This window comes from Pongo abelii, chromosome 7 (assembly GCF_028885655.2).
Source record: "Pongo abelii isolate AG06213 chromosome 7, NHGRI_mPonAbe1-v2.0_pri, whole genome shotgun sequence".
In the NCBI taxonomy this organism is placed as follows: domain Eukaryota; kingdom Metazoa; phylum Chordata; class Mammalia; order Primates; family Hominidae; genus Pongo; species Pongo abelii.
In genome coordinates this window covers 127,362,095-127,385,417 of record NC_071992.2, presented here as the reverse complement: position 1 = coordinate 127,385,417, position 23,323 = coordinate 127,362,095, and the positions used below count along the sequence as shown (strand labels likewise).

General features: G+C 36.1%; 1 long non-coding RNA gene across 4 annotated transcripts in view; it reads left to right on the top strand.

Annotated features, from left to right (window-relative positions):
• The first annotated feature begins 7,315 nt into the window (after positions 1–7,315).
• The window catches only part of LOC129047512 (uncharacterized), an 82,412-nt gene continuing 66,404 nt past the window's right edge, over positions 7,316–23,323 (top strand). For 3 of the 4 annotated variants that reach the window (XR_008509247.2, XR_008509244.2, XR_008509246.2), the window contains exons 1-2: positions 7,343–7,471; positions 14,929–15,086. This is a non-coding gene — a long non-coding RNA (uncharacterized LOC129047512). Of the gene's footprint in view, positions 7,472–14,928; positions 15,087–23,323 lie in introns of all 4 variants that reach the window. The other variant, XR_008509245.2, reaches the window with a different exon arrangement.

Here is a 23,323-nt window from a genome sequence, read left to right as displayed (position 1 = left end):
AAGGCAACAAGCATTAATTTTTGCCTCCAAGTTCATTAAGACATCAGACATATTTAGAAGAACCCTAAGCTGTATGCCAGAGTTCAGGTATTTAGGATGAGATAAAGTTTATTTCATTCTTTTTTCATAGTGGGATTACCTTAAAAGAAAAAGACTACTATAATTTTGGAGGAAATAAATAAACATAAATCTGAGTTTGCAAAGTTGGAGTAACTGGAAATATCCTCATGTTTCCCTGGGTATGTTTTTAGAATTAGTTTATTCTGCTCTTGCAAAAATACCCTTCTTACCTAAATGGAGCAAAGGAATACAGGCTGCTGATTACTGGGCATTTTAAGTGAGACAGCTCAGAGATGTTAACCTTTACCAAAATTCTAGCATTCAAGATACAACATTTGGTAGTAGGGTTAGTGAGTAAAACTAGAACAATGATACGGATTTTGAGGAAGGAGTGATCTAATCCCCTATTTATAATATAATTATGTAACTGATGCCTGTGAATTACCTCTGGTTATCAAAAAATAAATGATGTTGTATCTTCTATTGATATAAGGGCATCTGATGGAATTTTATTTTGAAATATCTCTCTGCATTTCAATTTGTTTGGTAGAAAGTCAATGATCTGGGGAATGCATCAACTTCAAAACAAGTTCATGTTAACTGCCAATACAGGTTCTTTCACATTACTTTGGCAAAGCAAAAAAAAATCATATTTCCTGTTTGGTTACCGGAATATATAAATTTATTAACATTTCCATAATCTGAAAAAAATAGACTATAAACCAATGAACTTTGAAGTTGGGTTTCTTTGGGACGTAGAATCTGAAACAGATTTATATACAAGAGATTAATTAGGAACTGCTCTTTTAATAAACATTGTTGAGGAGTGAAGAAAGCAGAATTGGCACAACAATAATTTGAACTAAGATTCGGTTACAACAGAGGTCTTGGCTGATCAAACTCAGAGCTCTGGCACGAGGATAACCCTATAGACTTGTATTGAAGCCAGGCAACTTGCCTTTACATTCATTGCCTTGGCCAGATATTGAACACCGACTTCTTGGGTAAGAGAATATAACTTTAGGCAAGAAAACTTTTTTAGATGAGAGTCATTCTTAAAGAGGGGCTCAGGAGATAGATGTGAGCTGCCAACACTGCAAAAACATGGAAGAAATGAATGATTTATTCTGGTAGCAGGGGACCTCTAGGAAGCCATAAGAGAGTAGACCACCTCTTGTGTGCCTTAGAGCTGCTTGTTTGTATAATGTGATAAGAAAATACATTTTAAGTAATTTTAGCCAGCAGCTCTTCCTGGAATAATTACAAACTGAGGTTTATGGGTATGCATTAAATTTCCCATTGCTATACCTTGTTGATACTATATTCCTGCAGTTATATGCTCATAACTGAAACTGATTATGTTATCTCTAATCTACTACCAAGACTAGATTTGTCTTGTGTTTGACTTGTGCTTCTAGTGGTTTCAGAGATTTACCTGATGGATTGACTAAGAACTTTATCCCTGAGTGGTCTGAACTCCTGATCAACAAGCACTTCTCAGATGATAGTTAGTGAACTTTCCCACTTACCTTCATTATTTGGCAAAGAATAGATGCACAAGTGAGTCACTTGGGTGCCTGAATATGTATTATTAGTTCAACTATCTCCTGATGATTTAAGTTCATTACCTCTAAAAAGAACGTGACTTGTTTCCTTGTCAGTGGTTCTCCTGCAATGAGGAGCCTGAAGTGAATGAGTGATAGTCATAAGTTCAAATTGAATTGGACTCTTGCTATTTCCCTAATAGAAGCATTTTCCTTCTGAGAACCAAGGCTCCAAAACAAAACCTACAGTTCTGTAGATAGGAAAGGCAAAAGCTCCAAGTGAGTTTCTGGAGAATGCTGAAAAGTGACATTACTACTTATGCGCCTTGGATTGTATTTTACTTATTAAGGACAGAGGGCTTCATAATTGTCACTGATGTAGAGTGTATACTTTATCTTTGCATATAGTGTCCATCACCACAAGACATCATATCCAAATGGCACTTCCACTTCACCTTGAACAGGCCATTCCTTTGCCCTATTAAGCCAGCAGCTTCTGTGTACTGAATGGTGCAGTAATATGATAGGACTCTTGGATTTTAGATCATGAGTTGCAAAATTCTTGATAAAAAATTGGTCTCTTAATCCGATTCAGTATTATTCAGGATCCTGTGTTGGTGAATGAAATACTCTGTAAACCTTAAATATTGTATGGGCAAGACATTATGTGCGGGAAAGGCAATACCATACTTTATATGTGTTGATTCCAGCCAAGATAAATTGCCACACCTTTTGGTATTGAAGGAGTCCAAGGTAATGTCTCTTTGCCGCAACAAAGTGGCTGGTTAATCCCCTTAAAAGACAGTGACATGTTAAGAGTTCATAATTTGTCCCTGTGGGTTACAGTTACAGTAGCTAAATTGCCCTTCTCACTTTATGTTCACCACAACAGTTCTTTTTACATGCCTCCTACTCATGGTCTCCTAGTCTGTCATTTCAGACCTAGATCAACCAGCCCAGTCAAGCCATTCATACTGGGGTGTGTGTGTGTGTGTGTGTGTGTGTGTGTCATACTTTTCTCAGGCTTACTCTCTTTTCTCACAGAGTGAAGGTCCAGATTTAATGTGAAAACTAACCATCAGGGAGGGTTTTCCTCCCCACTGCCTTTCAAGGGCACCTAAAGGAGGTCTGTAGTATACTCCAAATGCATTTTCCGCTTGCCCTGACATACGAAGTGAAATCACATACCATATCAAGACAATCCATCTGTAAAAACAAGCATGGTCTTTCTACTCCATCTGCTGGTTTTATTGGAACCACCCTAAAGGGACACAGTGTAAGCTCATGGAGAGGCATGGTACAAGCATGGTACAAAACACGGGCTGGCTACCTGCTCACACAATTTACTTCCATCCTCTGATATTGCTTGTGAACTGGGTTTACCACTTTTACTTCACCATGAAATCCTGCCTACCCATCCAGTTTTATGAATTAGTGAGTGCAACAGAACTTACCTCATGGTTGGCATTTCTGGCTACCAGGCAACTTGGTGTTTTTTGGACAGGCACTTCATTTTTACCTGGATTCACTATCATGTCAGGAACTGCTTTTCAAATGGTATTTTCCTCTGTGGGTGGCATAGTTTTATCAATGATCTATCAGGCTGCCTTATGATCCTCCCAAGGAGGCTTGCTATAAACTCCACACAGTGTCTTTCTGAAACACTAGCAAGTCTGGAACCATAGGGTCTGCCAAATCCTATAATACAAAAATAAGATGGACTTGCATTACATTTCAGACCTTCTTCAGCATCCTTTTCTGCTCTGATACTCACCAAGAGTTGTTAGTCTTTTGTGTCACATAGTATATTAGTTAACACATCATTACAAATTGTGGAACATGGTAATTCCATAAACCCAAAGGCCTACCGAAGATTTTGTGTGTTTGTTTTTCTCTCTTATTGTGGAAAGTGTAAGTTACAATAATTTCTCTATTACCTTAAAGGAGCCATTCTAGTATATACATACCCTAAATTACTGGAAGCCTAATATTTCCTACTAATGATGAATGCCCCTGAATATATGTAAGCTTTATTTCAACCCTTTGGAATGCATGTGTCTTACCAAAACTTTTAACCTACTGGCCACTTCTTGCGAATTGGGAGAATTCATGTAATACAATTGATATAGAGGATCAATGTCATAGTCTCTATTTCTCTTCAGACCATATTATGGCAGAGAAAAGAAGAGTTGGGCAAGACCAGAAATGTATATTGTTTAGGATCCCAACTATATGCAAATTGTTTGGTTTTCATTGTTGTTAGTTAAGGTCTTCTGAGAAGCACACACAAAGACATAATTAGACAATGAAGAGATTTAATGGGCAGGAGAAGGTAGGCATAACCTTGTAACCTTGACATAGGATTTATAACTATAAAAACAAAGGGAAAGAAAGAAGAATTGATTTGGAAGAGTCGCAGACTGCAGTGAAGCTCTGAGAAATTCTTGACCAAGTAAATGAGAAGCCCCAGAGGAAAAAATGCCCATTAGTGGAGTACTACATTGGGCTAGAAACAACCCAACTCGATTCCCTAGTCATGCTTATTCTTTGTCTATAGGAAATCTGGAGAGAATGCAGCCTTGTCATGAGACTGCTGGAAATCCAAATGTGTGGCATATGGAGGATTGTTACCATGTACACTGCTCACAATAGGTTCTCTTGAAAGGACATCTGAGCAGCACAACTGCATGGCTGTCAAAACCTGACTCTGATCAGGTTTTAACACTATATTTACAATTTTCTTCTGAAAGGAAGCATCTATTTTCTGGATCAGACATTAGAATTAATTACAGCAATAACAACATCTCTTTCCCTTATCCCAATCTCTCCAAGGCAATGAAATGAAGGCAGTTGTCAACTGCACTTTCGGGTCTATGCTACAGAAGAGGAGCCCTCAAGTGACAAATCTAGGATCTTATAAGGAGCTGCTGTGCAGCTGCCGCCCTCCCCTCCTGAGGAAAGAAGAGAAACCTTATTTTCCTAATGTAAACAAATCTCAAAGAAAAGTCCCTAGGTTTTTGCCTTCCTTCATGGCTTGAGGTTTTATTCCTTTTCAAAGTATAAACACATGGTTCAGAAAGAGATAAACTTATACATCTCTAAGAAGTATTTTATTATTGGGTTTCTGTTCAACAGTCCATTAACCTAGATTGCCTGTATTTTTTGCTCTGAAAGCCATGAACATTCAGAAGCATGAAAACATTTTTTGCTATAATTTCATACTTCTTGCACTGCACAAATACGCTTAACATATGCACAGGCAGGAAGCAGCTCCTCTATAGCTCCTATGGGCCTCTCTTTCGCAGTTCAAATTTAGAAGAGGGAGGTTAGTGACTTGCAGACCCAGCTCCATAGTTGTTTTCAAGGCCAGGCTTGGCTTCCATAGCCTTCTTCCTCTATTATTTATTCTAAATTCTCATGCTCAGCTATCATCTTTGCAGGTTTTGGTTTCTTATGTGGTAACGGAACTCAAACTCTTATTCCTGAGTGATGTGAGTTCCTGGTAACCATCCTCTTCTGAGGCCAGAAATGTTGCATAAATACTAAGGGATACTAAAGTGAATCGCATGAGTTACACACCTATTTCTTCCTTCCCTAATTGTGTAAAACCATCTGTACTGCTTTCTGCTGATCAGAAGAAAACACCCTTGTCAAGATAATGCGGTCTTTACTTATCTTCTGGTCCCTATACACAAAATGTCTAAAGTGCTTAGGTGGCAAGCACCTAAAAAGCTAAAACATATAGTTTAATGTGATGCTTACTGTATCATGAGAAAGTGATCTTATGTAGTCTAAAATTCTCCTTAATTCATTATTACATTCCTCCATCCTTGATTCAGCACCTTCAGAATCCAATCACACACATACCATCCTGTCTCCTTCTAGTAATTGTTGGCTAAGATCTGCAATTCACTTATGACATATTCTGTACCATTAATAAAAATGTCTATTCCTTTCCATACCAGATAATATTGTGAATTAATGCTTGTAGTAAGCTAAATATGGCCACCCCAAATATTAAGTCCTAATCCTTGAGACATAAAACTGTTAATTCCTAATGCTTGTGACATAAAAATGTTATGAGGCAAAACGGTCTTTCAAATGTGTTAAGAATCTTGAGATGGGGATATTATCCTGAATTACTAGAGTGAGCCCCAAATACAATTACATGCACCCCTGTAAGAGGGAGGGAGAGGGAGTTTTAACACAGACAGAAGAGGGGAAGGCAAAGTAAAGGTAGAGGCAGAAATTGGAACGATAAAACCACAAGCCAAGAAATGCCCGTAATGACCAGAAATCCTGACAGCACTTTGATTTGGGATCACTGGTACTGACTTCAGACTTTTAGCCTCCACAACTATAAGATAATAAATTTCTGTTGTTTTAAGTCACTAATTGTGCTAACTAGTTAAAGCAACCACTGGAAACTAATGCAATGCTAATCATTAAAACTGCTCTTAGAAAGAGATGTAAGGTTAGATGATGAGGGGAGCACATGTTTTCAACAAGGAAGATAACTGTGCATTTTCTTCAATAGCTGAGTTTTCTGCTTTAACACAGAGGACTGGGCTATTCTGCAGGTATAGAGGTGCCAGGAGAGTCTGAGGTTTGATGACTTCTGAACACATTGACAAAGATAACTCTGTATGAAGTCTCAGAGTCCCAATCCTTTCTATCAGGTCTCTGACCTCAGTGTAACATATTGCTAGCATTGAGAATACAGCTTTCTCTGGAGCGCTCCTTCTCTCATAATTAAGACTTAGCCATGATCCTGAGCTTTTCCTATGTTCCAGCTGTAGGAAATGAGTCTCTTTACATGCTGCCAAGGAGGCCATCTGGCTTTCACACTTAGGTTTTAATTGGAGATTAATCATCCCCAGACGTTCTGAAGCATTGAAGAAACTCAGCAGCACCCACTGGATTTTATAAAGTTAGTATTACTAATTCCTGTGGAACTCTCAAAATCCTGAGCCATTGCACTTTCTAATATATTCCTTTCCACTGGTATTTCTTCTCAGTTAAACACCAATGGAAGTTTAATAATTATACCACTACCACAAGTCATACCCATGGGCTATTTATTAGTCAGCCAACTACCACTAACAGTAGAGTCTTCACAGCCAACCAGCCAGCAAGCCATCCAACCCCAAACTCCCATTTTAGAGTTGGCTATTTTGGTTGACTCCTAGCTTCAAATGTTTATGGTCAGGTTTCCTAGGAAAACAACTCTGACATACAGATTTACACACAAAACTCTTTTTTGTTTACTTTTTGGTCTTTTGTTTTGTTTTGTTTTGGGAGGAAAGAAGTGGTTTTCTTTGTCATCCTGGTCCTTAATAGTATCAGCCAAAGCTCCTCTCAGCTGCTGTCCTGCCCTGCCCTGCCCTCTACAGCCCTCTCTTGGAAGGACTCCCCTCTCCACCAGTAGAGGACGGCAATGTGACATGAAGGCTGCTGGGAAATGTAGTCCATGGTCCTAAAGGGCCTGCTCTGAGTCCCAGGAACCCCTCCTCTAGCTGCAGGATGGGCTCAAACCTTTTAAGCCTAGAATTTACAACAGTTTGTGGGCCTTTCGCTCTTGGTTCTGCAATTAGCCCCATCCAGAACACTTTGCAAAGCTTAAGGAGAGCCCAGGGCTGTTCACAACTTCCCCTTCCTCTAAGGCCTCCAGCACAGTGAGGTAATGGAATTGTGATTATGACATCATAGACAGTTCAGTTGCTTGCATTGGGGGAAAGGGAGAGTATCATGCTTACAGATACTCTCTGTAACCATGCCTCTGGATCACCTAAGGCAGAGAGGGAAGGAACCAACAGGTATATGAAGAAGACTCTATTTCCTCCTCAGGAAGAAAAAATCACTTATAAGTAAGTCTCCACCACTGCCTCTCACTTCAACCAAAGTTTCAAGTCCTTTTTAGAAGTCCTGAATTTAGATGTTAGAAGGTGAAGAGATTGGGAAACAACTAGATAGTTACTGGTTGTTATGTAAATTTGAATCTCAGCTAGCATTAAAGATGGTTCAAAGAGATTGGCAAAATAATGGAAAAATGTTTTAAATAATGCCTTCATCTTGTGATTTCTTTATAGGGCAGAATTTTAGATTTTTAATGTATTGGAAAGTAGTAATAATGCAATTAATTGTTATTGTTATATCTAGTAACAAAGTTCCTCAGAAACATCTGTTTTCTCTACATATTTTGTGTTTTACTTAAGACTAGATAGATATTTTGAACCCAGAAAATTTGAGACAGGTCTCAGTTAACTTAGAAAGTTTATTTTGCCAAGTTTGATGACACACACCCATGACACAGCTTCAGGAGGTCCTAATGACATGTGCCCAACGTGGTCAGAGCACAGCCTGGTTTTATACATTTTAGGCAGACATAAGACATTAATCAATACATGAAAAATGAACATCGGTTCAGTCCAGAAAGGTGGGAAAACTCAAAGCAGGAAGGGGTCTTCCAGGTCACAGGTAGGTGAGAGACAAACAGTTGCATTCTTTTGAGTTTCTAATTAGTCTTTCTGAAGGAGGCAATCAGATAGGCATTTATCTCAGGGAGTAGAGGGATAACTTTTAAAAGAATGGGAGGCAGGTTTGCCCCAAGTAATTCCCAGCTTGAATTTTCTTTCTGGCTTAATGATTTTGGGGCCCAGGATATATTCCTTTCACATTTCTCTCCTTTCTTTTTTCAAATGTTTTGGATAAAGCATTTTAGAAGAAAATGATTCTTTGGTTCCAGGTTTCATCTGTATCGCATGGCTAGAATGGTTTATTCCTAGGCAGGTAGGTCCCAAGTTATTAGGAAAGCTCATAGTTAGAAGGTTGTGAAGTCTCATGTCCAGTAAAGAGAAAATAAGGGGAGGAAGGAAGAAAAGCAGTAACAAACTAAAGAAGAATTCTGGAAAATCGATATAGGCCACATTACTCTGAAGTCATACATCAGTAGGCAGGTACGAAAGTGGCTTATGTATGTAAGCAGGTTGCTGTTATTTTCTTCTGAATTTTAAGATGTCTAGCTTCAGTTCACAGGGCTTTACGAAAGCACAGCTTAGTTTTCAGCAATTTCAAATTAGGAAAAAATGGGGGAAAAAGGAAAAGAAAGAAGAAAAAAGTGAAAATATTATTTTGGAGGCTTGTAGCCAGGAAAAATTAGAATTCAGCCAAAAATGTAGAAAATAATAAAAATTGAAAAACGTTAGTCAAGACTAGACTATAACAAGAGGTGTAATATAGTTTTTGAAACATAATTTTTCTGTCTCCAGTTTCCCATTTTTACTAAAGACAAATCACAGTAGGACTGATTTGCATTATTATACTTGGCCAGATTATTTGTATAAAGTACAGCAAGAATAATTATTTTTCACATAGAATTTTTTAAATTGGCTTTGATGGAACTTTGTTCCATAGAAAGAATCTCAGATAAGACTTTTTTAAAGCCAAGCCCAGCCATTGATTTCTACCATCAAATACCTACAAGTTGGGTGAATTTCCTCACCTCTTGGGGTTTCAAGATATACTGTGGGCTCCTGGACCTGTCAGAAAGTGACATTCTTTACTTACCACAGGTCAGAAACCCTGTACAGGGACTGTGGAAACTATGAGGGCAGTCTTCCAAAATACTTTTATTGGCTCCATAAGTCATTTGATTCCTTAAAGGAAAGCACACCCTTCCAGTCAAAGGCTTGGTAAAAATACCCAGATTTTTTCAATTGTGTCCTGTTAAAAATGGAAACAGATTTTTATTGCATTTATGCAAATAACTGTATTGCCATGAGCTAAGAATACTCACAAATAGTTTCCAAATTCTGGCAAAATCAGGGAGAAACATATATGCTCCAAAGTTTATTCATAGGATTTTAATAAATTGTTAAAAGCTGTCAATAGCTCAAAAGTTTCAAGATCCTGAAAAACAAAACAAAGCAAAAAGTCAAAAAGATTAGTTCAGTTCATTCAGTTAATTTCTGTTCTGCTTGATATTTGTGAATATTTTAGCTCTCCATCAGTCTTAAAAATGTTTCCTCTATTCTGATATCAAAATCTCCAAAGTTATCAGAAACCTGCATTCAAGAGCACCTGTTAGAGTTTAATAGCTGATTATAAAACCACCTTCTAAAGAGGACCAAAACAACCCAACTGTTGTCCAGGGATGACAAGAAGTTTTAGGGCAGCCATAGTCAAAGGCACAGTTGACAAGAAAATCTGTTACCTATGTGGCACACAATAATTTTAACATAACAATTATGACTATCACTTATAATGTACATGTCATATGAGAATTACAGGAGTTTCCCATAATTTGGCAACACATACCAATAACATATTAATACTAATACAGCCCAAAGAAAACCAAACACCATTTCATATTTGACAATGCTTCCTGCATAATTTTTGTACCCAATAAGCCAAATTATGTCATTTTTGGACTTTATTAAACCTAATATCTTAAAGGATTAATTAGGTCAGAAAAAGACACAATTTATAATTTGATTTGGGAAAGTCTGTCCAATATCAAGGGTTTAAAAGACTTGATTTCACAAAATAGGATTACTATTCTGTAAATAAGCCATTCATTTAACCAAAGTGATAACTCAAGGATTTCAAAAAAAAGGTGAAAACCTTCATTCTTTGAGAGAGGAGACTTAATTTTCCAAACAATAAGCCCCATTAAAATCATCATGAAGGTAATTAACTTTCTTTTTCAAAATTTTACCAAAAATTATACAATTTTAATCTTGACCATGAGACATAACTTCCATAAACCTTTGATAACCTTTATAACCTTTATTAAGGAGTTGGTTAATGCTTAAAGAAAACCTTGTTAATCTGATGCAGGGACCCATATACTGTTGTTGCATCAGTGTAATTTGACATTAATGATTAATTTAGAGAGAAACTGAATTTATTTTATCTTTCAAAATCAGCCCTTACAATCTCATGTGCCCACCTCTTCCACTATAGCCCCTGGGCCTTGAGGAGTTGAATAGCTTTAATTTCTGGCCCTGTGTCTCAGGAATGCACTATAGTTTGATTGACATCTTCTACAGGGCCTGAGGATGAGGCTTTAATTGCTATCAGTATTTAATATTTAGTAGGTCTTGGTGTCTTTTTTATACCCAGGTGTCAAAGCCCTGTAACTCAATGTCATAAGAACTTTAAAGGTACATATAGGAAGATACACGGATGTAATAACCTTAATTAAAAAATACATACATATATCTTATTTTTTCCTAAGCAAACCAAACTTAATAATAATGGCATAGTAATTATCTCAATAAAGCATAAAATCTGTTAGGCCAGTTACCAAAAGGCAAAAGAAAAGACCTCCTTCACTGCACAGAATATTATGTTGGAAGAAAACATTTCATTTAGATCTTTAAAAAAATAGGCCTTTTACAATTGATCTTAGGGGATCTAGAACTAGAAATACCATTTGACCCAGCAATCCCATTACTGGGTATATACCCAAAGGATTATAAATCATTCTACTATAAAGACACATGTACATGTATGTTTATTGTGGCACTATTCATAATAGCAAAGACTTGGAACCAACCCAAATGCCCATCAATGATAGACTGGATAAATAAAATGTGTCCTTATACACCATGGAATACTATGCAGCCATAAAAAAGGATGAGTTCATATTCTTTGCAGGTACATGGATGAAGCTGGAAACCATCATTCTCAGCAAACTAACACAAGAACAGAAAACCAAACACCGCATGTTCTCATTCATAAGTGAGAGGTGAACAATGAGAACATATTGACACAGGGAGGGGAACATCACACATTGGGGCCTGCAGGGGTTTGAGGGGCTGGGGGAGGAATAGCATTAGGGGAAATACCCAATGTAGGTGACGGGTTGATGGGTGCAGCAAACCACCATGGTACATATATACCTTTGTAACAAAACTGCACGTTCTGCTCATGTACCCCAGAAATCAAAGTATAATTAAAAAAAGAACTAATAATTAAAAACCTTATGAAGCAGAAAAATAGGCCTTTTAAAAGGGGCAAGAAAGCTGAAAAACAATAAAAATTGAACTTTTGGTTAAAAAAATTAGAATCTCTTATTATTTATTAAGAATGGATCAGCTTCTTAACAAAATTTCATTGTTCCAACCAATAATTTAGTGTATAAGTGTGTTTTTTTTACATCAAGCCCAATCTCTGGACAGAGAATTATAATTTCCCTTTAATTATAAACAACTTGATCATAGTCAAGTTTTTTTTTCTTTTTTAATAAATTGTCTCATTGTGGCTTACACAGACCATTCATGATATTCTTGGACTTTATGGTTTATCCTTAACATCCCTCTTTCTTTTCTTTTTTTTTTTTCTGGCTCACTAAAAGCTCTGCCTCCCAGGTTCACGCCATTCTCCTGCCTCAGCCTCCCTAGTAGCTGGGACTACAGGCACCCGCCAACATGCCTGGCTAATTTTTTTGTATTTTTAGTAGAGATGGGGTTTCACCATGTTAGCCAGGATGGTCTCAATCTCCTGACCTCGTGATCCGCCCGTCTCAGCCTCCCAAAGTGCCGGGATTACAGGTGTGAGCCACTGTGCCGGGCCAACATCCCTCTTTCTTAAACAACCAGTCATTTTGTTTTAGGACTAAATTTACTATACAATATTTTTTTTATATATAAAATTATTTCTCTTTAAGCTTTCTTATCACATCAAAACCTCTTTATTTTTATAATTTTCTTTACATCTCTCTTATTTTCTGGTTCCTTTACTTTGTTTCCTACATAAACTTCAAGCTTTGGATTAGACAAAACTTGTTCACCCTTTTTAAAAGAGACACACTTTTTTTTAAGAAGAATGTTTTCCCAAATTTTCATTGGAAAACACCCAAAAAATGAAATCTCTATTATTTAATTTAATATAAATTTATATTCTGATTTATGATGTTTGTCTGCAAGTATTTATCCCATTACATTTACTTAATTATTTTATTTTGTTTACCTAGATTATTTATGAAAACTGCAATCATCATCATTTAAAGTTATGGGACTACCATTGCAAAGTTATAACTGAGACACTGAAAAAGATTTGACCTAACTGAATCCATCTTGCTTTTAACCTCCAAGCTGTGTTTATTCATTCCTGAGCATAGGCTGGACTAACATTGGGGGAAATTTAGTTTATAGTTTAGTATGAAACAAAGATGATAACAGTTCTTTCCCCAAAAAAAACCCTCCTTATGGCCTGTGTAATAGACTGCCTAAAGCCACAGTGTTAGAAGTCATAGTAATCTCACTAAATTCAAGGTATAGCTATTTTCGTTAAACCAATATCAATGTCTTATTTATTAAAAATTACACAGCAAAAATCATTCTGTATTGGACTGGTTTTATAGTTTTGTTACTCCTATGCCAAATTTTGACACCTTATAGTACTTGGCAGGGATAAATATGAAATTGCTTGATTAATAAATGCAACCAAAAATTGTATGCTGGCAATTCTTAAGACATTTCTAATATTACTTTACCAACAATTTTAAAGCTAGCTTATTTATTAAGGATTTTACTTAAGTTCCATAAACTTGAAAAAGCATTTGACTAGTCTTTTTCTTCCAATAAAGTATTTGATTCAAACACCTTTATTTTCTTAAGCCAATTAATGAGAATCTTTACATATTTTCAGTAGTGAAACTTTGTGTACACAACACATAAATAAATAGATGTATTAGATATGTTGATAGAAGTACATCTTATAGATTCTTAAGACCTCCTTTTTTTTTTTTCCTATCTTAGACTTGCAAACTCTTGATAACCCGTCTCCTTACCCTGGCAGTTGTCAGCTAAATAGGCTAAATCTGCATATTAAAGGAAACAACTCAGGAGAAAATGAGATAGCACAATTTATATGATAGTATCAAGAGAAAGTCTGGTGAGCTAGAGGGAAATTAAAACAAATTTAATTGCCAATTGAACATAAAATTATAAAGGCCTTCAAATACACACACACACATACACACATACACACACACACAGATTCTATAGCTTTTTCTTCAATACTTTAGCCATGAGATAAATACAAATTCACCAACTTGCAAACAAACAAAAAAAAACAACCTGTTAGTTCCAAAGAGTGGTTTTCATCTCAGTAGAAAAGTAACAGCAGATTTAAAACAGGCAGAAAGGAAAAATAGAGAAAAAAAGAACCTGGGAACTGTAGAGTTTTCAGGTGGACCTTAGGGCTCTTTTTCCTTAATATAAATGTACACAAACACCATATTATTTCCATTTTACCCTGGCAAGCAGAGCTGCCCTGAAACCTACAGAGTGCTCAAAAGGGGGTCATTCTCCTTGTTTTCCACTTTTTTATTCCTTAAAAGGAGAAACTTAGCTGTGGCCTAGGGTTTTTGTGTGGTTGATCGGTATGTGCTGCTGTGGAAAGGACTCAACCATGTATCACTGCTGAGTTGTTTCCACCCTCTTATATGTCTCAGTTATTCTCTCCAGATGTCTGTTAACTCTGAGAGGCCTCAAAACACCAGGTGATCAGCCCTTATATGCATTTCCTGGACCAACCATTTTTAAAATTATTTTTTGTTGGAGATTTCCCTGCAGGGCCACTGGACATGGCAGGCAGTCAACCCTCAGACATTCCCATGAGGCCCCCAGTCACTCAGGGATACCTTTCAGCTGGAAGAAGCAAGTGCCCTTTCTCTTCAGAGCTAAGAAAACCCGAGTCTCTCATTAATGTGTGAAAACAACAGTTCAGTTTCTCATGCAAATATGCACAGACAAACCAAATTAAGATGAATTTTGGGAGGAAAAGCAATAGCAAAGACCCTTTAGAATGCACCTCCAAGCTAGAATTAGGATCCTCAAACAACAACTTCCTAGGGGAGAAAAGAAAAAACAGCCAAGACCACTTCCTGCAAACTGCTCATCCACCCATAACTTTGTAGCTCTTGTCCACTATTATCTATGGCAAAGTCAAATCCTCTCACAGTGCAAAGTCATCCCTGTTACCCCAAGCCAAAAAGATCAGGTCATGCAATACAGAAAAACAGACCTTTACACCTAAAAAGAATCTTCCCATGACTCTAGAAAACTCCCCAAAGAAAACATAACACCCCCAAAGAGGATGAGTAGTGCTTTCGTTCTGAATTCTTTAAAGGAGTTCAAGTCATTAGAAGCCTTCTCTACATTTTTTGGTACTGCCAATAGCAAAGGGGGAAGGAGGTATTGGGTGGAATAAAAGTAAACAAAAGAGCAATCTTTTTTTTTTTTTTAAGACAGGAAACAAACACAGAAACCAAGCACATGCTTTTTTGTTTTCTCCTTTTTTTTTCCTTTTGCAGCTGCGATGAATTTTAGCCAAATTCAAGAGGCCTTGAATTTGAAATTGTCATTCAGATTTGACTAAGTCAGGTAGAGTTGGTCAAATCTGTTGGGAGAAAGACCAGAACAAACAACAACAACAAAAATCTCAACAATATGATCACTGGGTGCTCCAATGGTAAGGAGAAATTGAGACCAGCTGGTTGTTAATCTTAACTTCAGCCAAGACAAACCCCAATTCAGTTACTTACTTAGCGATGAGTCTCAGGCTAAAGACTGCTCTCTACCATCCTAGAAGCAGGGGAAAAATATAACGCATCTTTCTTGCTGGAAGCAAGCTCAAACTCCATAAAGGAACTGCCTGCCTTCCATCATCATGGAAGCAGGAAAAACTTGGCTTCCTTGTGTTGGAAACAAGAAGAACTCCAAAAAAAAAAAACAAAACAAAAAACAAAAAAAGAGGAACTGTACAGCAAAATGAAATTTACATCTTGAACAGATTTTGGGAGATCAGGGATTCTCTGGAGGGGGTGCTCTCACTCAGCAAATTGTCCTATTGGTTTGAGCCATAAAGTTAGCTCATGCTGGTGTCAAGCACCAATAGATCTGTCAAAGGTCAGGGGAGCATCTCCACTTAGAATTACTTTGTGGTTGCCAAATGTGAACCCCCAAAATTCGAGATAGGTCTCAGTTAATTTAGAAAGTTTATTTTGCCAAGGTTGAGGACACGTACCCACAACACAACCTAAGGAGGTCCAGATGACACGTGCCCAACGTGGTCAGAGTACAGCTTGGTTTTATACATTTTAGGGAGACATGAGAAACCCATCAATATATGTAAAATGAACATTGGTTCAGACCAGAAAGGTGGGACAACTTGAAGTAAGGAGGGGACTTCCGGGTCACAGGCAGGTGAAAGACAAAAAGTTACATTCTTCTGAGTTTCTGATTAGCCTTTTCAAAGGAAGCAAGCAGATATGCATTTATTTCAGTGAACAGAGGGATGACTTTGAATAGAATGGGAGGCAGGTTTGCCCTAGGCAGTTCGTGGCTTTAATTTTCCTTTTAGCTTAGTGATTTTGGGATCCAAGATATTTTCCTTTTATGTTGTATATCCATGATCAGCTAGAAGGTAGATCCAGTGGGGGGAATCTTCCTCACTTCAAGGAATAGAAGAGGCAGGAGTCATTGAATCTGCAAGTGGGGTGGAAGTGGGGGTCAGTCTGTTTAGGCTAGAGAGTTTCTTTCTGTCATTAAACTTTTGTTTTAATGGGTTTCAAAATTCTGTGATAGATTTTTGATCAATTGTTTTTATTTCAGAAGAACTGGTTTTAAAAACTAGTATTTAAAGTTACCACTCTCTTCTGCACGCACACACACACACAGAGACACACACACATACACACACAGAGTCTAGTAAACATTCTCCTTTCTTCCTGAGCACTTTATGATGCTTTGTTATCATTAACCAGTTAAGTTTCAATGGTCAATAGAGACAAACAGTTCTGAGATATTTTCACTGATTACAACTGGGGTGGCAGGTGTTATGGACAATATTCATTAGGCTGCTGAACTTTCTGAGCAGACTTGGTGACATTGCCAGCTCTAGCAGCCTTCTTGTTCACACTTTGATGATGTTACTGAACCATGATTTGGATGCTTGCTGTTCAAAAGAGAGAGATGTGACACAAGAGTTGGTAACAGAAAAAGCAGGTTCATTCAGAGAGCCAGAAAACCGAGTACCATATTAAATCAGTACAAATTTCAGGCTCTTTTTATGTTAAGGGAAGGGAAAAGAAAGGGAGTTTGGTATTAAGAGGTGACCACCGACTACAGATTCTGGGTCCCAGTGAGAGTCTGAGCAGGTTGGGAACTTCTTTCTCCTTGGTCAGGTCTCAATGTTCCTATAAATGTTTAATAAAATATAGTTGCTTAAGGCCAGGTGTGGTGGCTCGCATCTTTAGTCCCAGCACTTTGGGAGGTCGAGGTGGCCAGATCACCTAAGGTCAGGAGTTTGAGACCAGCCTGGCCAACATGGCAAAACCCCATCTCTACTAAAAATACAAAAACTAGCCAGGCGTGGGTGTGTGCACCTGGAATCCCAGCTACTCGGGAGGGTGAGGCAGGAGAATCGCTTGAACCCAGGAGGCGGAGGTTGCAGTGAGCCGAGATGTCACCACTGCACTCCATCCTGCGTGACAGAGTGAGACCCCATCTAAAAAAAAAAGTTGTTTACATACTTCTCCTTTAATTCCAGAGTTAGTTTTAAGGGCTGCGTTGCACTTTTTATATATCGTTTCACTGATCTAAAATTATGTTTACATGCAAAAATAGGTAAAAGCCTCTCAAACAAAACGGTGTTATGTTCTTTTACTGTTTCACTGTTACAGTGATACCACAGGAAGTGTCTGCTTCGTATTATAAACAGCAAAACAACCTAGAGAAGGATATTCAGAGATGTTTTCAATACACATAGGCTAGCCCAGAACCCTATCAATGATGGCAGCACCAGCAGATTTCAAGAATTTGAGGCCATCATTCTGGTTTCTTGCCAGAATGATGACCAGTCTTCAGCTAAGCAACCTTGCTAGCAGTGTGAGCTATGTGGCAAAGACAGCATTGATTTGGCCTAGATGGTTAGGGATAATCACATGACCAGTGAAGCCAACTGCTTTCATTGAGGTGTAATTTTTACTGTTACCAGCCACATTCCTGTAACAAACATATTTCACAGACATGTTATTAATATTGAAGCCCTTTTATCCACAAGAAGAGCTTCTTTCAAAGCTTCCTGGTGCATTTCAACAGGTTTTACTTTGGATGTAACACTAAGGAAAGCAAAGGTGAACATGATATTAGGTTTAATAATTCCAGTCTCTCCTAGGACCACAGGGACAGTACCAAGTCCATCAATTTTGTAAACATCCTGGAGGGGCTGATGCTAAGTCTTGTCAGTTAGTGGGCAGAGAAAGAAGTTGAAATTTATTATTGTCTTCCAAGCCGAGTTGTCTTACATCAAGGCCCACCATGATCCATGATCATAGGTGTCTTTGTTGTTCATCCAAGTGTGTATTTTAATTCACACATTTGCTTGAATGACCAATATTTATAACTATAGCCTATGGAGGTTGTGTTTTACTTAGTCAACTTGCAGTAACCAGGAATGCCATTAACAGTATATCTATAAAGGTGTTTATCTGTGTTTGATCTATTGAATCTCCTCAGAAACAGAATAAATGGGCAGTCCTAAAATTAATTTGGAGATTATATGTCTATTTAATTAAACCAATTAAAGTTACTCTTAGTGCTTCTGTAAGAGTCACAACCAACAAGGCTATACATACCTTAATTCATACTCCTCCACGTTTACTGAAGGTCAAAGTTGATAACCAGAGAATTTTATGGCATTTGCATAATGGTCCAGGACTACCATCTATGACAAACCTAGACTTAAGTTGATTGGACTCTACCACAGCTATAAATGATCTTATTCTAGATTAAATTAAATTTGTATAATCTTAATCTGGAAAAATATTACAATTGAAAAAAATTTGATGAGTTAAAGAGTTGGAAACAAATCCACAAACAAAGCCATGTAAACTACATAAATTTGTGACTAATCAGAAACTTTGAATGGTGGATACTCAGGGGATAGATAAAAATATGTAGATCTTGAAAAACTGGGTCTTTTTATTGGAAAGAAATGAACTTGTTGCTGGGCTTTTTCTACAATTATGCCACTGATCTGTTCATCTTCATGCCCGCCCAAAAAAGCTTTACATTTTAGGCTGGGCGCGGTGGCTCACGCCTGTTAATCCCAGCAGTTTGGGAGGCCAAGGCGGGTGGATCACGAGGTCAGGAGATCGAGACCATCCTGGCTAACGCGGTGAAACCTCGTGTCTACTAAAAAAATACAAAAAATTAGCCAGGCGTAGTGGTGGAGGCCAGTAGTCCCAGCTACTCGGGAGGCTGAGGCAGGAGAATGGCATGAACCCTGGAGGCGGAGCTTGCAGTGAGCCGAGATCGCGCCACTGCTCTCCAGCCTGGGCGACACAGTGAGACTCCGTCAAAAAAAAAAAAGCTTTACATTTTATTATTTGTAATATCTCTCTATCTGGCACACTTTTCTTGGTTTTCTGCAGGGTAATCTTAGACTTTAAATGTTCTTTATTTTTTTCACATTTTGAATTACCTAGTCCAGTTTCATGAAATACCCTATTGGAATTTTGATATTACATTCATTCTGAGTGTTTATTTTCATGAACAAAGTGTATCATTTTATGTGTTTCTTTTCTATATTTTTAAATAAATTATATACTTTGATTAAAATAGTGTTATTCCATATTATAAAAGATTAATTTTATGCATATATTTTATTTGCTGTTCTATGTAATTTTCACTTTAACTATATGTGAAATTAATTTATTTTAATGGCTCTCTTAAAAAGCAAGCATTTAACTTCTAGTACAGTGTTACTACATATATATTTTTAAAATAGACAATAATATTACTTAAAATATATGTTTATTTTCTTCCTTTATAACATATATATTTTATATCTTATTTATACGGTTACTTATTTATTTGTTATTAACATTTGTTTATTGTGTTGGCTAAGAATTCAAAAACAATGTTGAAGACATGGTGTCAATGTGTGTATTCTGGTCCTTGAATTTGCTATAAATAACAATTATGTCAGATTAAGGATGATCCTTTAGTTTTCTGTGAAGCATTTTTAATCTCAAATGGATCTTTCCTTTTAAAATATTTTTAATCACATAATTTATATATTATGCTATTGTGAATTACTCTAATATGTTTAGTCAAATAGTCTCAAGGATATGTTAATGCCATGAATCTTATACCCATGATTTTTATCAAATAATTTTTAACATTTTGTTATGACTATGGATTATGTTAACATGCTTGTTTTTTATAATATATTGTTGAGATTGTACAAATATTGAATTTCCCAATCAGACTCTCATGAATCAGAAATCTCAGTCAGTATCAAAGCGTAGCAAATAAGCACCAGCTGAAACAGGGAGAGGGCCAGGACTTACAGCATGACTCCCTAGCTGTTTTCTCCCCTAATGTGATGTGCATTGGCCTACATCAAAATATAAATTTCGAAATAAGGTGGGAAGTAACAACACTGGTATAGAAGGCAGGTCATGAAACATCTCTATTTTATACTCAGTTATTGGCTTACATGACATTTCCCACAAAATCATGTCTCATAAATTCATGTATTCTATACTTATTTACTATAAGCAATCCTTGACAAATATGTACATCCTGCTAAAAGCAAATCATTAGTTCTTTTTATTTCCCCAAAACGTTTATCTACTAAAGGAGTGAAAAGATTGCCAATCTGCTGCTACACCCACAGTTAAATTCATGTCCCCATTGCAAATTATCATGTATAAAGTAAATACAATGCCAACAAAAAATTTGAACACAATTTTCACAAGTGAGTTATTATGTAACAGCCACCCAGGTTCAGAAATAGAACATTAACTGTACCTTGGAAGGGCTCCTTTTTAATAACAATCCTAGTCGTCACTGAGAGGTAATATCTAATTTAATTTTTATGATAGAACTCCTGTTTTCCTTATAAAATTATCAGCTGGGCCTACCTTCCTAAATAATAGAGTTTTATTTTTCCTGGTATTGAAATGTATTCATGTGGATTTTATATAAATCTTATAAATTGATTTTTATAAAAAGTATGAAATTTTTTTTTATCATTCTTCTATCTCATTATATTTTATATTAATTCAGGTTGTTACATGTATTTGTGTTTAGTTATATCCACTAATGAATAGTATTCCATTCTATGACTCTTCCAAAATTTATTTAAGCATGCGAATAGGCCTTTGTGGTACCTCCTAGTTTGGTTTAGTATGGGGAAAAAACAGATTGTGTATTATGCAGAAGCATGTATGGGCATATTTTTCAAAAAATATTGTAAGGCATATACTTTTTGGTTCACATTTACTAGAAAATGCTAAAGTAATTTTTTAAAGAATCTTTCATATCTCTCCCATAGGGGAATATGGAAGTTCCATTATTCTATTTCTTAAAAAGTAAATGAACAACAACACTAACAAGAAAACACTCAGTGTTGGCAGTCTTTACTAACTTTAGCCATTCCTAGCTGTATAATGACATCATACTGTGTACTAATTTAAATTTATTTCATTTATACATTTGAGCACATTATCTTATAGCTACTGTCCATTTGGATACCTGCTTTTTTCTGGAGGCCCTGTTCCAGTATCTAATTTTTCTATTACCTTCTTTTTTTTTTTTTTTATTTTACTTTAAGTTCTGGGATACATGTGTGGAAAGTGCAGGTTTGTGACACAGGCCTACCTGTGCCATGGTGGTTTGCCGCACCTACCAACTTTAAATTTTCTTTCTTTCTACTGATGTATTGAGTTATTTAAGTATCCTCGATAGGAGTCTTTTTATTATGCATATTACATGTCTCTCACAATATGAATTACATTTTCAATCTCTTAATAACTCTTAAAATCATGAAGATATAAACTTCTATTGTCATTTATAAACACTGTTGAATCTTCCATATTTAAATTTACAAATTGAATGGGAACTGATGGTGGGCTATAATATTTGACAGGCATCAAGACTCTTTTCTTTCCATATGGTTACAGAGCAAACGAATAACAGGTATTGAAAAGATGACATTTGCTCTGCTTCCCTGAAGTGCCACCTTTGTTGTAAATTTTGTGCCCATATGGGCACGTGTCTACTTCTGTATAGTTTTCTCACCTCTATTGAGCCTTGTACAGACATCATTATACAAATATCAGAATATCCTGTCTTAATCATTCTGGCTTTACAATTACTCCTAATGTCTGATAGAGTGCAACTTCTTAAATTCAGCGTGTATACATTTCATCCGGAGTTCTTGCTAAAATGAAGATTCTGATTAAATAACTGTAGGTGGAGTCTGAAGTTCTGCATTTCTAAAAAGCTCCTATGAGATGCTGATGCTGCATAATCATGGACCACACTTTGAGTAATGAGGCAATGAAATCAGTCCTTCAAAGATGTTCTTTTTATTTCAGTTTGCATTAATTATTCTGGCTTTGTTGCATTTCAATTTAAATATTGTTATCAGTTCATCAGGTTTTGGCCCCTAAAAACCTAGAGCCGAGTAGCAGTGGCAGCAACAAAAACAACAACAAACTTCCACGGGAAATTATATTTGAATGTAATTGCATCAATAAATTAATTATAGGAAATTGACAGTTATAAATTACTGAGTTTTCCAGCTAAGGGACACAATTCATATCAATAATAATTCACTTATTTTACTAAGAGTTTTATATGTAACAATTTTGCAATTCATTAGATTTTTTCCCTAGATTTTTATGTTATTTATATGGCATACTTCTTAAATTTTCTGTTCGGTGCTGGTATGCTATCATGTATTTTTTTTATGTTGTTTTCTCTGGTCTTTCTGATATGCTACCTTAGAGCATTAAAACTATTAACTAAAACACATTAAACGGTGTAAAATTGTATACAATTTATTTTACTGGCTTCTTTTATACTTGTTCATATATCAGAAAAATTTTTCTCAACAGCAAGGCAACTATTGGTAAGGAGTTACAAACTTTACACAGTAGACTCTTCATTTAAATTTGAATCATAGAGGTTACTTCTTTTCTTGTCATCGCCTGTTCAGTTTATGAACTAGATACATTCTAGTTGCATTAATGTTTAAAAGAAAAAAATTATTAATTTAATTAAATATTTGTTCTATCCTTGAATATTTGTATAGAATAATGTACTCTAATAACAGTTAAATATTAGATGCATATTATCATTGAATCATTTTATTTTGATTGATATAAAGATACATCAACTTGCAAATGATAGCAGCAGTGATGCTTAACTCAATAGTCTTTAATAGCTCATTTATTTTTGACCCATTTTGAAGTATGAATTGAAAATTGTTGTGAGAGTAAAAATTGCCTTTGAAAACAGGGCTTCCACAGCTTTTATTAGAAGCCCTTGAATAGTAAGTGAGTTTTGAGATGGTATATGTTTTCTTCATTTTAGAAATTATTAAGGCAATTTCCTCCAATAACACTAAAATAACTTTAGAAAATAATATGAAAATGGTTAAAGTACGTCTAATACTTTTATTGTAACCTGAAGCTATTCTATGAATATATGAATTGTCATTATTTTCAGTGTTCTATGATTAAATAATAAAAATGACTTAAGGATAAAGCGTGCATATTGCTTCATAATACTTAGTTGCCAATTACATATATTGGGAAAAAAGGATCAGACTTACTTTAAATAAACTGTAATATTATTATAAGCAATTGTATATTTTAATTTCCTATATTTTATTTTAATAATAGACTAGAT